Source organism: Pleurodeles waltl, chromosome 11, assembly GCF_031143425.1.
Source record: "Pleurodeles waltl isolate 20211129_DDA chromosome 11, aPleWal1.hap1.20221129, whole genome shotgun sequence".
Lineage (NCBI taxonomy): Eukaryota > Metazoa > Chordata > Amphibia > Caudata > Salamandridae > Pleurodeles > Pleurodeles waltl.
In genome coordinates this window covers 64,892,336-64,904,551 of record NC_090450.1, presented here as the reverse complement: position 1 = coordinate 64,904,551, position 12,216 = coordinate 64,892,336, and positions in this window count along the sequence as shown.

The window sequence follows — 12,216 nt, the reverse complement described above, 5'->3', positions numbered from 1 at the left end:
CCTCAATTTCGCAAGTAGATAACATCCGCCAGTGGCTCGTGAGGGGGACTGGTGCCCAGACTGGATTAGTCTCCCCGTGAAAGTTCCTGTCCCGTCACTGTCCCAGCTGCACATGGGATAAGGATGCTTGATGTGGCGGTCTATTCATTCTTACCCGGTGCCTGCACTGTTCAGCGGTGCTTTGCCATGGCGGTGCTTGCCCTCTTCAGCGGTGCTTTGCCATGGCGGTTCTGGACTGTTCAGCAGTGCTTTGCCATGGCGGATCTGGTACGGACATTGGTGTGTGGCATGACGTTCCCTAGACTGGGCATTGGTGTGTGGCATGATGTTCCCTCATAGCCCATCTGGGCTGTGGCAGCCGGGGCCCTCCTGGGCACTGACTCCGGCGGTGGCGGTGGTCCCCTGACCAGTGACAATACTTTGGCCCTCCTGGGCACAGACTCCGGCGGTGGTCTCCTTACCAGTGACGATACTTGGGCCCTCCTGGGCTATGACTCCAGCGGTGGTCTCCTGACCAGTGATGATACTTGGGCCCTCCTGGGCACAGACTTCGGCGGTGGTCTCCTGACCAGTGACGATACTTGGGCCCTCCTGGGCTATGACTCCGGCGGTGGTCTCCTGACCAGTGACGATACTTGGGCCCTCCTGGGCTATGACTCCGGCGGTGGTCTCCTGACCAGTGACGATACTTGGGCCCTCCTGGGCTATGACTCAGGCGGTGGTCTCCTGACCAGTTACGACGGTGCTGGCGGTTGGGTCTCGACCGCCGGGAATGATGCCGCCCTTCTCCGCCGTGATACTCACAACAGGCTGGGCAGACTTCCTCTGGCCCTTCCCCACCTTTGGTGGAGTCACAGCTGACTCTCCAATCGCCTTGGAACCCATGTGAGTTGTTTTCCCACCAGGAGTCTTCACACGGTCCCGTCATCCACTCTCCAATTTCAGAGCCTTTACAGGGGGTGGGCTGCCAGTGCCTTGGCTCCAGGTCACACTGCCTGTCCTGGTGGCCGGTGCACTCCACATACCTTGAACAGGCACCACTGGTATTGGGGTCTTTTTGGCTGAGGCCCTACGACGGGACTGATGAATTGGAGGGGGTCGTGGCGGCAAAAAGGTCAACTTTACAGAGGGACAGTTTCTGCCGAACACTGGGATGGGTAGTTGGAGGGGGTCTGAGAGTGGAGGAAGAGGAGGTGGTTGTAGGAGGTGTCACTTTAGGTGTTTTGGGTGCAGGTGCAGGTACTGGAGGCTGTCGTGAGGTGGATGGATGTTGGGTGTGTGATTGCCGGCGTTTGTGTACTTTGGGAGGGGGCATCACAGACACACTGGGAGAGGACACAGGGGACGTGTAAATGGCAGTGGAGGTGGTGACTGCAGGTGAGCGGCTTGGGGTGCTGGGTGTCCTTGTGCGATTCATGGTGCCTGTAGATGTGGTGCATGGAGGTGTGTGTGTAGACGAGACTGGGAGGGTGGAGGAGAAGAGGAGGAGGGGGACACAGAGGAGGCAGTGGATGTTGCTGTGTCTGTATGTGGGTGAGGCTTGCGTGAGTGCATGTGGGTTGTGTGGTGCCTATGTTTGCTCGAGCTACTTGTGTGTGCTGACTTGTGTGCATGCTGGTCTGTAGGTGTGCTTGGGATGGGCTGGGGTAAAGGGGATTGGATCTGGGTGGAGGAGGTTGGAGGGGGGAGGCTAGACACAGGGACAATGGCTGCCATCAGTGCTGAGGCCAGAGATTGCAGAGTTTGCTGAAGGGCAGCCTGACCAGAATGAATGCCCTCCAGGAATGCATTACCGTGTTGCAACTCTCGTTCTACACCCTGGATGGCATTCACAATGGTAGACTGCCCAACAGTGAGTGACCTGAGGAGGTCAATGGCCTCCTGACTGAGGGCAGCAGGGGTGACTGGGGCAGGGCCTGAGGTGCCTGGGGTGAAGGTGATGCCCACCCTCCTGGGTGAGCGGGCACGGGGTGAACGCTTAGGGGCTGCTGGGAGGGCGGTGCTGGTAGGGGAGGTGGCGACTGTACCTGTAGAAGTGGGGCGCACAGATGGTGCCGCCACCACAAGGGAGCCCCCATCGGCGGACGAGTCTGTGTCGCTGGTTGGTGATCCAGTGGCCGACGTCCCACTGGTGCATTCAGAGTCCGAGGTGTGGCCCTCCATGGCCATGTGGGATGCAGCTCCCTCGTGCTCCGGTGCCACTGTACCTCCGCCTGATGATGCTGATGTACAAAAGAACAGGGAGAGCAGAAAAAGGGGGGGGGGGGACAGAAGAAAGACAGGTTGAGTGCATGGCATACCGCTACCGTTGGCGGACAAGACAGACACAGCAGCCCCCTGCATTACGCCGTGCTCCTGCCCTCTGCATATGCAATTTCTGGGATATGGCCTACATGGCAATGGTGGACATCTGCACACATGGATGCCACAGGGGCAACTATACCTCGACTTGGCACTCTACTGAGGTGGGGTAGAGTGCCACATGGGCTGCATTACAGAGGGGCCTAGTCTTCGTGTTTCTGGCTGGCCTAGGTACACCCACAACCCTCCTCCCCCACCCAGACCCCTCTACTGCGCGCAAAGTCAGCAGAATGAGTTTGTACACACCCCCTTGTGTCTGCTGTGATGCCCTCAAGCGCCCATCCAACTCCGGGTAGGCCACCGCCAGGATCTGGAACATCAGGGGGGTCATGGTGCTACGGGCACCCCTCCCACATTGGGAGGCCATCCCCAGCTGAGCCTCCGCCGTCTTCTTGCTGCAGCGGCGAATGTCCTCCCATCTTTTCCGGCAGTGGGTGCCCCGTCTCTGGTGGGCCCCCAGGGTCCGGACCTCCTTGGCGATGGTACGCCAAATGTCCCTCTTCTGGTTGGCGCTGACCTACATGACATGCACAAGGGAAGAGGAACAGTCATTACCAACTGCACAGTCGTTGTGAGTGGCCCCCTCCCTACTCTGGCCATGTGGCCCATTCATTCACATGCATTAATGTTCTATGAACTGTCCCCTCTTCCAACCAGCCCTCTCCACCCAGGCCCAGCCCATACAACGTGCTCCCTGTGTACTAACCTGTTGGTCTGGTGGACCGTAGAGTAGCGTGTACTGGGGGAGGACCCCGTCTACCAGTTTCTCCAACTCCTGAGCAGTGAAGGCAGGGGCCCTTTCCCCAGACGCAGCAGCCATCGTCGCTTCCAGACCGAGGTCACAGCAGCACTTGCAGTGTAGGTCCTCTCCTGTCGAAGGTCAGGTATCTAGTGATTGAACAGATAGAAAATGGCGGTGACGTCCGCGGCGGTGACGTCCGCGGCAGTGCGTATCATCACCGCCGGCGCACCTGTTCATTGGCTCCTCGGACCCATAGGGTCCAATGTTAACCAATGCAGCATTTCGCTGCGGTCTACGACCGCCTACCGCGACGGTGTGCAACGCCAGTGATGTTACCCCACAATCCGATTGTCCCAGTTTAGAGGTCAGGCAGACGGCATTTCAGGGGCCCACATGGCTTCATTTACCTCTGCGTCACACATAGCTAGGCCTACACACATACAGGAAGGGTTTTGTGACTGGTGTAGTCTTGTGTGTAACTGTGGGTACATACCTGGAGGAAAAATGACTGATTCGTTGCTGTTGTCCTTCGTAGGCACCGTCAGCTGGGACATGTTAGAAGATGGTGGAATCCTCCGGTGTACCGACCGCTGGTGGACCTGTTGACAATGGAAGAGTGACATGTAAACGTCACCTACAGGTTTGACTGTGCCACAATCCAGGAACTATGTACCCAGTTGAGCCAGACCTGATGTCACCAATCTGCCATCCGACTGGAATCCCCCCTGACGTGCAGGTGCTGTCAGTGCTCCATTTCCTTGCAAGTGGGTCATTCCAGACAACAGTGGCCATGGCATCAGGGATGTTCCAGCCTATGTTTTCCAACGTTTTGTCCAGAGTGTTGTCTGCCCTGCTGAAACACGTAAGGAGATACATCATTTCCCTGAGGTGGAAGATTTGCCTACAGTTAAAGGTGACTTCTATGCCCTTGGACATTTCCCCAACGTCATAGGTGCCATTGATGGGACCCATGTAGCTCTGGTCCCCCCCCCACAGGAGTGAGCAGGTGTACAGAAACAGGAAGAGTTATCATTCCATGAATGTACAGATGGTATGTTTGGCAGACCAGTACATCTCCCAGGTAAATGCTATGTTCCCTGGCTCAGTGCATGACTCAGTGCATGACGCCTACATCCTGCGGAATAGCAGCATCCCTGATATGATGGCTCAACTCCAGAGGCACCGTGTATGGCTATTGGGGGACTCTGGTTACCCCAACCTGTCATGGCTACTGACCCCAGTGAGGAAACCCAGGACCAGGGCAGAGGAACGCTACAATGAGGCCCATGGGCGGACTAGGAGGGTGATGGAACGCACATTCGGCCTCCTGAAGGCCAGGTTCAGGTGGCTCCATATGACAGGTGGTTCCCTATTCTACTCACCGAAGAAGGTGTGCGAGATCATCATCGCCTGCTCAATGCTTCATAATTTGGCTTTGCGACGCCAGGTGCCTTTTCTGCAGGAGGATGGTCCAGATGACGGTGTTGTGGCAGCTGTCGAGCCTGTGGAGCCTGTGGACAGTGACGAGGAGGAAGCTGAGGAAGAAGACAACGACAACAGGGAGTCAGTCATACAGCAATATTTCCAGTGACACACAGGTGAGAACATTTTCATTTTTACCATTACATTAACTTTCACACGTCTACCTCTATCCTGTCTGTCGATTTCAACGAGTATTTGGTAACTGAGTTGTACCTTTCCATTACGGTTTCACAGGGTGGTTACCAACGTGTGTCATCTGTTTGCATCCTTCAAGGACTTGTGATGTGTGACATAGGTATGTTGGCTTTACAATGGGAAACGCATTATGACGCATTTTGTGTTTCAAGGGTGTTTATTGAAGTGCTCAGAAATGGGAAGGGGTTGTAAAATGGTGATGGGTGATGGCGGAGGAATGTCCATGGCAGAGTCCAGTCTATTAGTCTCACAGGTGCACTGCCCATCTGGGCATAGGAAGTGGAGCTGGGGCAGTTCAAGTATGGACAGAGTAACAAAGTGGGTCAGTGGGGGGACAATCAGGGTGGTCTCATTTCCTGGCGGGGGTCTTGCCATCTTGCTCTGTCCTGTTCCTGGATCTCAGGGACCGCTTGCGTGGTGGTTGTCCGTCTGCAGGGGGTGGGGTGCTGGTGTGGTGGTCCTGTGGCGGGGCATCCTGTCCACTAGCGCCAGCGGAGGTGGTGGGCAGTTCATCATCCTGGCTAGTGTCAGGGGCCCCTTGGAGTGCCACGGTGTCCCTCAGGGTCTGCTGTATGTCTTTCAGCACCCCTACGATGGTGCCCAGGGCAGAGCTAATGGTCCTGAGCTCCTCCCTGAACCCCAAATACTGGTCCTCCCGCAGGCGCTGGGTCTCCTGAAACTTTACCAGGACCGTCGCCATCGTCTCCTGGGAGTGGTGGTATGCTCCCATGATGGAGGTGAGGGCCTCGTGGAGAGTGGGTTCCCTTGGTCTGTCCGCCCCCTGTCGCACAGCGGCCCTCCCAGTTCCCCTGTGTTCCTGTGCCTCCGTCCCCTGGACAGTGTGCCCACTACCACTGCCCCCAGGTCCCTGTTGTTGTTGGCGTGGTGGGTTATCCTGGGTTCCCTGTAGTGGTGGACACACCGCTGATTGACCTGTCCTGGGTACAGAGGTTTGGGCCCGCTGGGTGGGTGCTGTGCTGGTGTTACCAGAGGGTGGAAGGTCAGTGTTGGGCTGTGCCTGTGCAAAGGGAACCGACTGCCCCGAGGCCCACGATGGTCCGGGCTGGTCATTAGGATCCAGTAGGGCAGAGCTGCTATCGTCACTGTGGGCCTCTTCTGGGGGTGGAGTGGTGTTGTCTGGACCCTCTGGTGTGGTGACGGTCCTTCGGGTTCCTGCAGGGGCATAAGAGCATGATTAATGTATTTGTGTGTGTCATGGTGTGCAATGGGTGGGTGTACCCCAGTGCTAGCATTCCTGTGTGGGGGCTTGTGTGATGATGGTTAGGGGGTTGTTCTGGGTATGTGCAGTGGGCATGCTTTAGTGCTGGGTGTCCATGCTTAGTTGTGTCATGCAGGGCTTGGTGTTGGGATGTGTGGTTTGTGTTATTAGTACATTAGTGAGGATTTTGGGTGATAGGGGAGGGGAGGGGATGAGGGTGGGGGTGTGTGATAGCATGCAGGTAGGGTGGGGGATATGATAGTTAAGATTTGACTTACCAGTGTCCCATCCTCTACCGACTCCTCCGAGGCCCTCTGGATGCATGATGGTCAAGACTTGCTCCTCCCATGTTGTTAGTTGTGGGGGAGGAGGTGGGGGTCCGCCGCCAGTCCGCTGAACCGCTATGTTGTGCCTGGAGACCGTTGAACGCACCTTTCCCCGTAGGTCGTTCCACCTCTTCCTGATGTCCTCCCTATTTCTTGGTTGCTGTCCCACAGCGTTGACCCTGTCCATGATTCTTCGCCATAGCTCCATCTTCCTGGCTATGGAGGTGTGCTGTACCTGTGAGCCAAATAGCTGTGGCTCTACCCGGATGATTTCCTCCACCATGACCCTGAGCTCCTCCTCGGAGAAGCGGGGTGGCTTTGGCGTGACATGGGGTGGTGTGTTTGATGTGTGGGGCGGTGTGAGTGTTGATGTGTGTGGTGATGTGTAGTGGTGTGTGGTGTTTTGTGGGTGGATGTGGTGTGGGTGATGGTGTTGTGTGCCTCTGTATGGTGGTGTTGTCTTGGCTGTGCTGTCTCTCTGGCCTTCGTCCGTGAATTTTCGTTGTAGGGGTTTGTGGGTGATGTGGGTGTGTGTTTTATATTGTGTTGGGTGTGTGGGAGTGGTGTGTGTATGTGTATCAGGTGTGTGTATTTCGATTTGTCCAATGTGGCGGTGTTTTGGAGATGTGTGTGTATTTTGAGCGCGGCGGTGTATACCGCCAATGGAATACCGCGGTTGAAATACCGCCGCGTGGATTCGTGGGTCGTAATAGCATGGGCGTGTTTCTGTTGGCGTGGAGGTGGAGGTTTTGTTTTTGCCAGTTTAACACTGACCTTTGGTGTGGCGGAGTTGTTTGGGTGTCTGTATTTCTGCGGATTCCGAGATGTGTGTCATAATAGCTGTGGCGGACTACCGCCGCCGCCGCGGTGTATTGGCGGTCTTCTGCACGGTGGTAAGCGCCTTTTACCGCCAATGTTGTAATGACCCCCATAGTCTGGCAAACTGCCTGTGGTTGACTGATGTTTCCTCCTTAACCTGCCTGGTGGCCCATTGTTTTTTATTAGTGTGTGTTTACAGGGTTCACTAACTGCTTTATTTTCTCTCCTTTGTTTCTTAATCTCCAATAGGTTACCATCTCATTTAATATTGGAAAATAAGTAAAAGGAAAAATTTACGTTTTGAATGAACCATGTAGTGAATTGCAGCTTAATAAGACTTGTTTCATATAGCTTGTGTAAGAAAATGCCTCTTTCTGCATGATCAGCCCCTTTTCTGGGACTGATGCTGATGGTCTTTTGACTCTGTGAACTGTCACTCAGCTATCAGGCTCTAGTGCTCTGACCCCTAAAACCTTGTGGAATTGGCTATACTCCTAGGTAGCATATTTAACTTATCTATAAATCCTTAGTGTAAGGAAATGCCTCTTTTTGCATGATAACCCCCACAATTTTGGATTGATGCTGCTGTTTTTTTTACTCTGAGAGTACACATAGCCCAGCTAACCAGGCTCAGGAATAGTAGTAGCATGTTACCTCCCCTTTTCAGGGGGTTTCAAAGGTGAGGGCGCCTTTGGTGGGCAAATGGCAATCACGCTCCTGAGGCATTGCCTCTTTCTTCAGATAGACAGGCTGGCAGCAGGAACAGAGAAGGGAGACCAGTACCCAGACCAGTTTTCCCTTTGGCTTGTCGACCGCAGGTAGCCACACCTCTAGAGTGGGCTACCAAGCTCCTAACATCAAAGGAAGGATTCAGGCATCTTGGGAGTGGGCAGGATAGTGCACTGCGATTGCTAGATGCCACAAATAGTATGAAGTCATCTTAGGACTGAAGAGATCCTGTTAGCCCATTGGCTATTGACAGCATCATCCGACCCAGGGAACTTTCTGGGCATAAATATGGCACCCCTGGCACCCCGAACCTCATATCACTATGTAACTGGAGAAAGAATTGAAGAAGGACTGCTCTGTTGACCCCTGAGTCTGCTGGACCGCAGCTGCCGCATCTTGGTCTAGCGAAGAGAAAACTGTGTATGTGGCTCCTGGCTAGAGGAAAAACCATTCCTAGGTCTCAGACCTAAGAAGTGACTCCAAGAGTGAGCCAGCTGGCCCTTTGGAACCAGCACCAGGGTCATCAAAGCTGAAGTAGCCAATCTCAGAAAGTCAGTAGACTCTTCTGGAGAACAGCCCCTGACTGCCAATGGGTGTCTAAAGAGACCAATTTTCGATATTCAAAAGTGGCACCTTAGACTGTAGGATCTGGGAGAGTCATCTGACATGAGACTAGTCGCCCAAGAGGGACACTAGCCTCTACCAAAAGAGACAGCTAGACCTGCTGTGACTGGAGACTGGTAGCCAATCAGCACCCATCCTTTTACACAGTACTTAATTTGTAAATAAAAATGTGCTGGTACCCAAACCCCTCTTCTTAAACAAGCAGCTGCTGCATTTAAATGTGCGAGCACAGAATACTGAGGCAGCGTAATCCTGAAGCCAAAGATCGGGCCTCTTCAATCCATTTAAAGCCACTCTCTGCCCCTTCAGCTCACTCTTGCAGCTTTCTGCTTTTGTGACGCGTTTTTGTTTTTCTCTTCCTCTGTCCTTCCCATATGTGTCTTTTGCTCGCAGCAAATGCTTGAGGCAGAAGAATAAGCGCCGGCCCTCAAAAATAAGTGCCGGTGTTCAGCACTGGAAACAATAAGCACAAATTAAGCACTGCTTTTACAGACCCAAAGACCTGACTTGTGGACCGAGGAGGAACCACAAACAGAGGGTTTTCTCATTTCCCTGGCCACACTGCTGGGGTAGGCACAGTATCTCTGCACAGGGACAAAAAGGTTCTGCAATGTTTGATACACATAGAAAGGGCCACACTGGATTGTTTGTAGTAGGTCACAAAGGAACAGATGCTAAGGTGGGTAGGGATCCCTTAGGAACCTTTTCCCTATTGGTCAGGGAGGTGCCAGGAGTCAATGCCCATCCACAGACTAGTGGCAGGGATAAATGTGGCAAACCTGGGCACTCTCTTCAGAACACTACCCGTCCTGGGGTAGACAGAAGAAGAAGTAGACAGTTGTTGTGACCCGTGAGGACATCCTTAAGGCTGGATCTGTGCTGGACACTTTGTTAGAAGTAACTATGCACTTTATAATTTACTTTATTAGTACTATTTTTTTCACTGTACCCACGACTAAGACGTGGACTCCATGGGCAAGTTGGCTGACCTCCTGCTAAGGTACAGGTACACAGAAGTTGCAAGAAGCCCACTTTCCTGAAGAATCCTAGCTGACCATTTTCAATTGGGCCTGCCCTGGACCCGGTTGGGGGCTTTGGTTGAGTGAGTCCTGATGCCTAAGCCCTGTCCCAGAGGTCCCAAATCTCTTGGCTGGTGTCAGAGTGAACTTCTCCTGCTGAACACCTAAGATTTAAAAACTTTTTCAAGACTTTTTGCCTACAGAACCGACAGGTGGAAGGCTCAAACTTTCCAGGATTGACGAAGGTGCTTTGCAGCTGAGCCAAATATTTAGTTGCTCGCACTTGGAGCTTTTACACAGCAGCAGATCAGTTTCAGATTGATGTCTCATATAAGTTATCAGACCTCTTGGAGCCCTGTTCAGCTACAGCTTGCTGCCTTGCCCCACCGGAAGAATCCAAGCTCAAAAACGCAAAGTCTGAAGAAGGTAAAAATCACCACCAAGCAGAGACACCAACAGTATGTGGTCCGCAAAGGACCTTCCTTGGGAATAAATTCGGAATTTCTCACACTCCGCACTTTCTTCATCCAACAGCTGTCCAGCCACGTAGAAGGATATGTGACTTCCATTTCAAATCCCAAGTCAATAGGTAAAATTTCCAGGTCCAAAGATCAAATGTGAAGCATCTTTTGATGTTGAAATGTCTTCTATTTAACCACAACAAGTAATAAATGGATGTTACAAATATATGTATATGCTTTTCTGGACTTCAGAGAACCGTTCACCAGAAAGAAATCAATCAAGTTAACATAAACAGAGAGAGTTTCAAAACAATTCTGTGCAGCTCAGCATCAAAAGGTGTGCTGCGTTGCACTATGGGAAGAGAGCACTAAAATGGCCTCCATCTTCCCTTTTGCTGGCACATAATCCGGCTGCCTACACTCACACACCTTTGCATCGTATTGCAAATGCTGGTGGGTGCCATCTTAAATAGGTTTCGTACTGGAAGGGTACTCTTCTAGTACAAAATTCTATTGTTAGACACATTCTTTAACAATTCATATACTAAATGTGTGCTGTACAATGCAGCACACATGCAAAGAGTGAAATGTTTGGGGAAAATAAAACATTCTTCTGACTTTGCATCATTATTCTTTTCACACAAGGTCTGGTTTCTAGATTTGGCTTTGCCTCAAAACTCTTAGGTTGTAGCGCTGGAGCACCAAGTTACTACTTACGGTCACCCCATTTATGCTCAGTAGCATAAAGCATTGCAAAGCGCTATTTGCAGTACTTTAAGGGCAACTTCACAAAATAAAAAAGGTTCTGAGCTGAAAAGTGAATCGAAACTTGATGCTGCTCTGTTTCACTTTCTGTAGCTTTGAGGTGGCACAAACTCTTGATAAATCTGCCCTGTGGTCTGTATCATCTTATGTTTTATAGGGGAATTTTGAAAGTAGCAATGTGACCTGTCATTTGTAAACTTCAGCAGATGTTGCGTTATGTAAAAATGTTTATAAAGACTGGAACTATCAACGTTTCACCTATGGAGCAGAAAAATAACGTTAATAACCAAACAAAAAACAGCTGTCTGGAAATTATTGCTGAGAAAGTTGTTTACAGGTTGGATTGCTTTTATTATCTGGGTCAAAACTTGCCCAAGTATAACATTTTTAACTTTTACTCGCTAGGTTTAAAAGAGTATTACCTCTACATAGGCGTAACATAGCATCCAAATGGCCTTTTTCAGACAACATAACAGAGCATATAGGACCTGATTCACAAAGGTAAACTTACACATTTGTGTAAGTTTACATTTGGTTTGTAATTCACAGAACTGCATTTTAATAGCAAGTTTACGTGCGGAGACTAAGCAGTCGGGGCAGAGAACACTGCATCTTTTTATGTTTAGTCAAATACCATCAATGAATACATACAGAAAATAGACATTTTCTACATTGCCAGGGGCATGAAACCACATGGGGGAAGCTCAAGTTAATGACAAATTAACTCATTTGGCGTTGACTGTTAAATCTTTAGTGTGCAATTAATTCTAAAAACCAATCTATACTCATGCCTCAGTGCAACATCCTCTGTCATACTGCGAAAAAGAAAATAATTTTAATGTTTGTAGACAGGGCCCTCTATATAGCAGGGGCGGCTCCTCTGTAATAGCAGAGGAGTGTCGCCACCCTGCGTAGACCTAATTTTATTATCATTTTATTTGTCACTGTCTGACTCAGCCATGCAAGTCTAGGGTTGGGCTAGCCGGGCCATAAGGAGGAAGAGTGGTCTGCATGTTGGTTTGGCCAGCCCTCTTTGTATGGCCAAACTGACATGCACACTTACATTTCCTTACAGTCCTGGCCCTGCTCCCATGCTTGGCTTAGCATGGGAGGAGTGCCTGGATTAGGAGCCTGTTCCCCAGTGACCTACAGGAAGAGAGAAGCGACAGAGGCGACCGAGAGCAGGAGGTAAGTTTATTTTTTATTTTTAACCCCACCCGACAGTACCTCCAACCCCACCACCCTTGACCCCCCCTTGACCGGCAGCAGCCGCCATTGCTATGTGGCCCCTTATTGCTTTCAAAAAACGTCTGCTTGCCAAGAGATCCCATGTTTGCCTAGTTAGCACTTTAACCAGCCTGTCTTGAAACTGAGCATAGTTGGGCACAATTTAAATTAAGACAAGAGACTGCTCCAAAACATGGTAAAGGGTAGTGAAAAGAAGCACTCAGCCATTCCACTGCAGGGGAAGAGA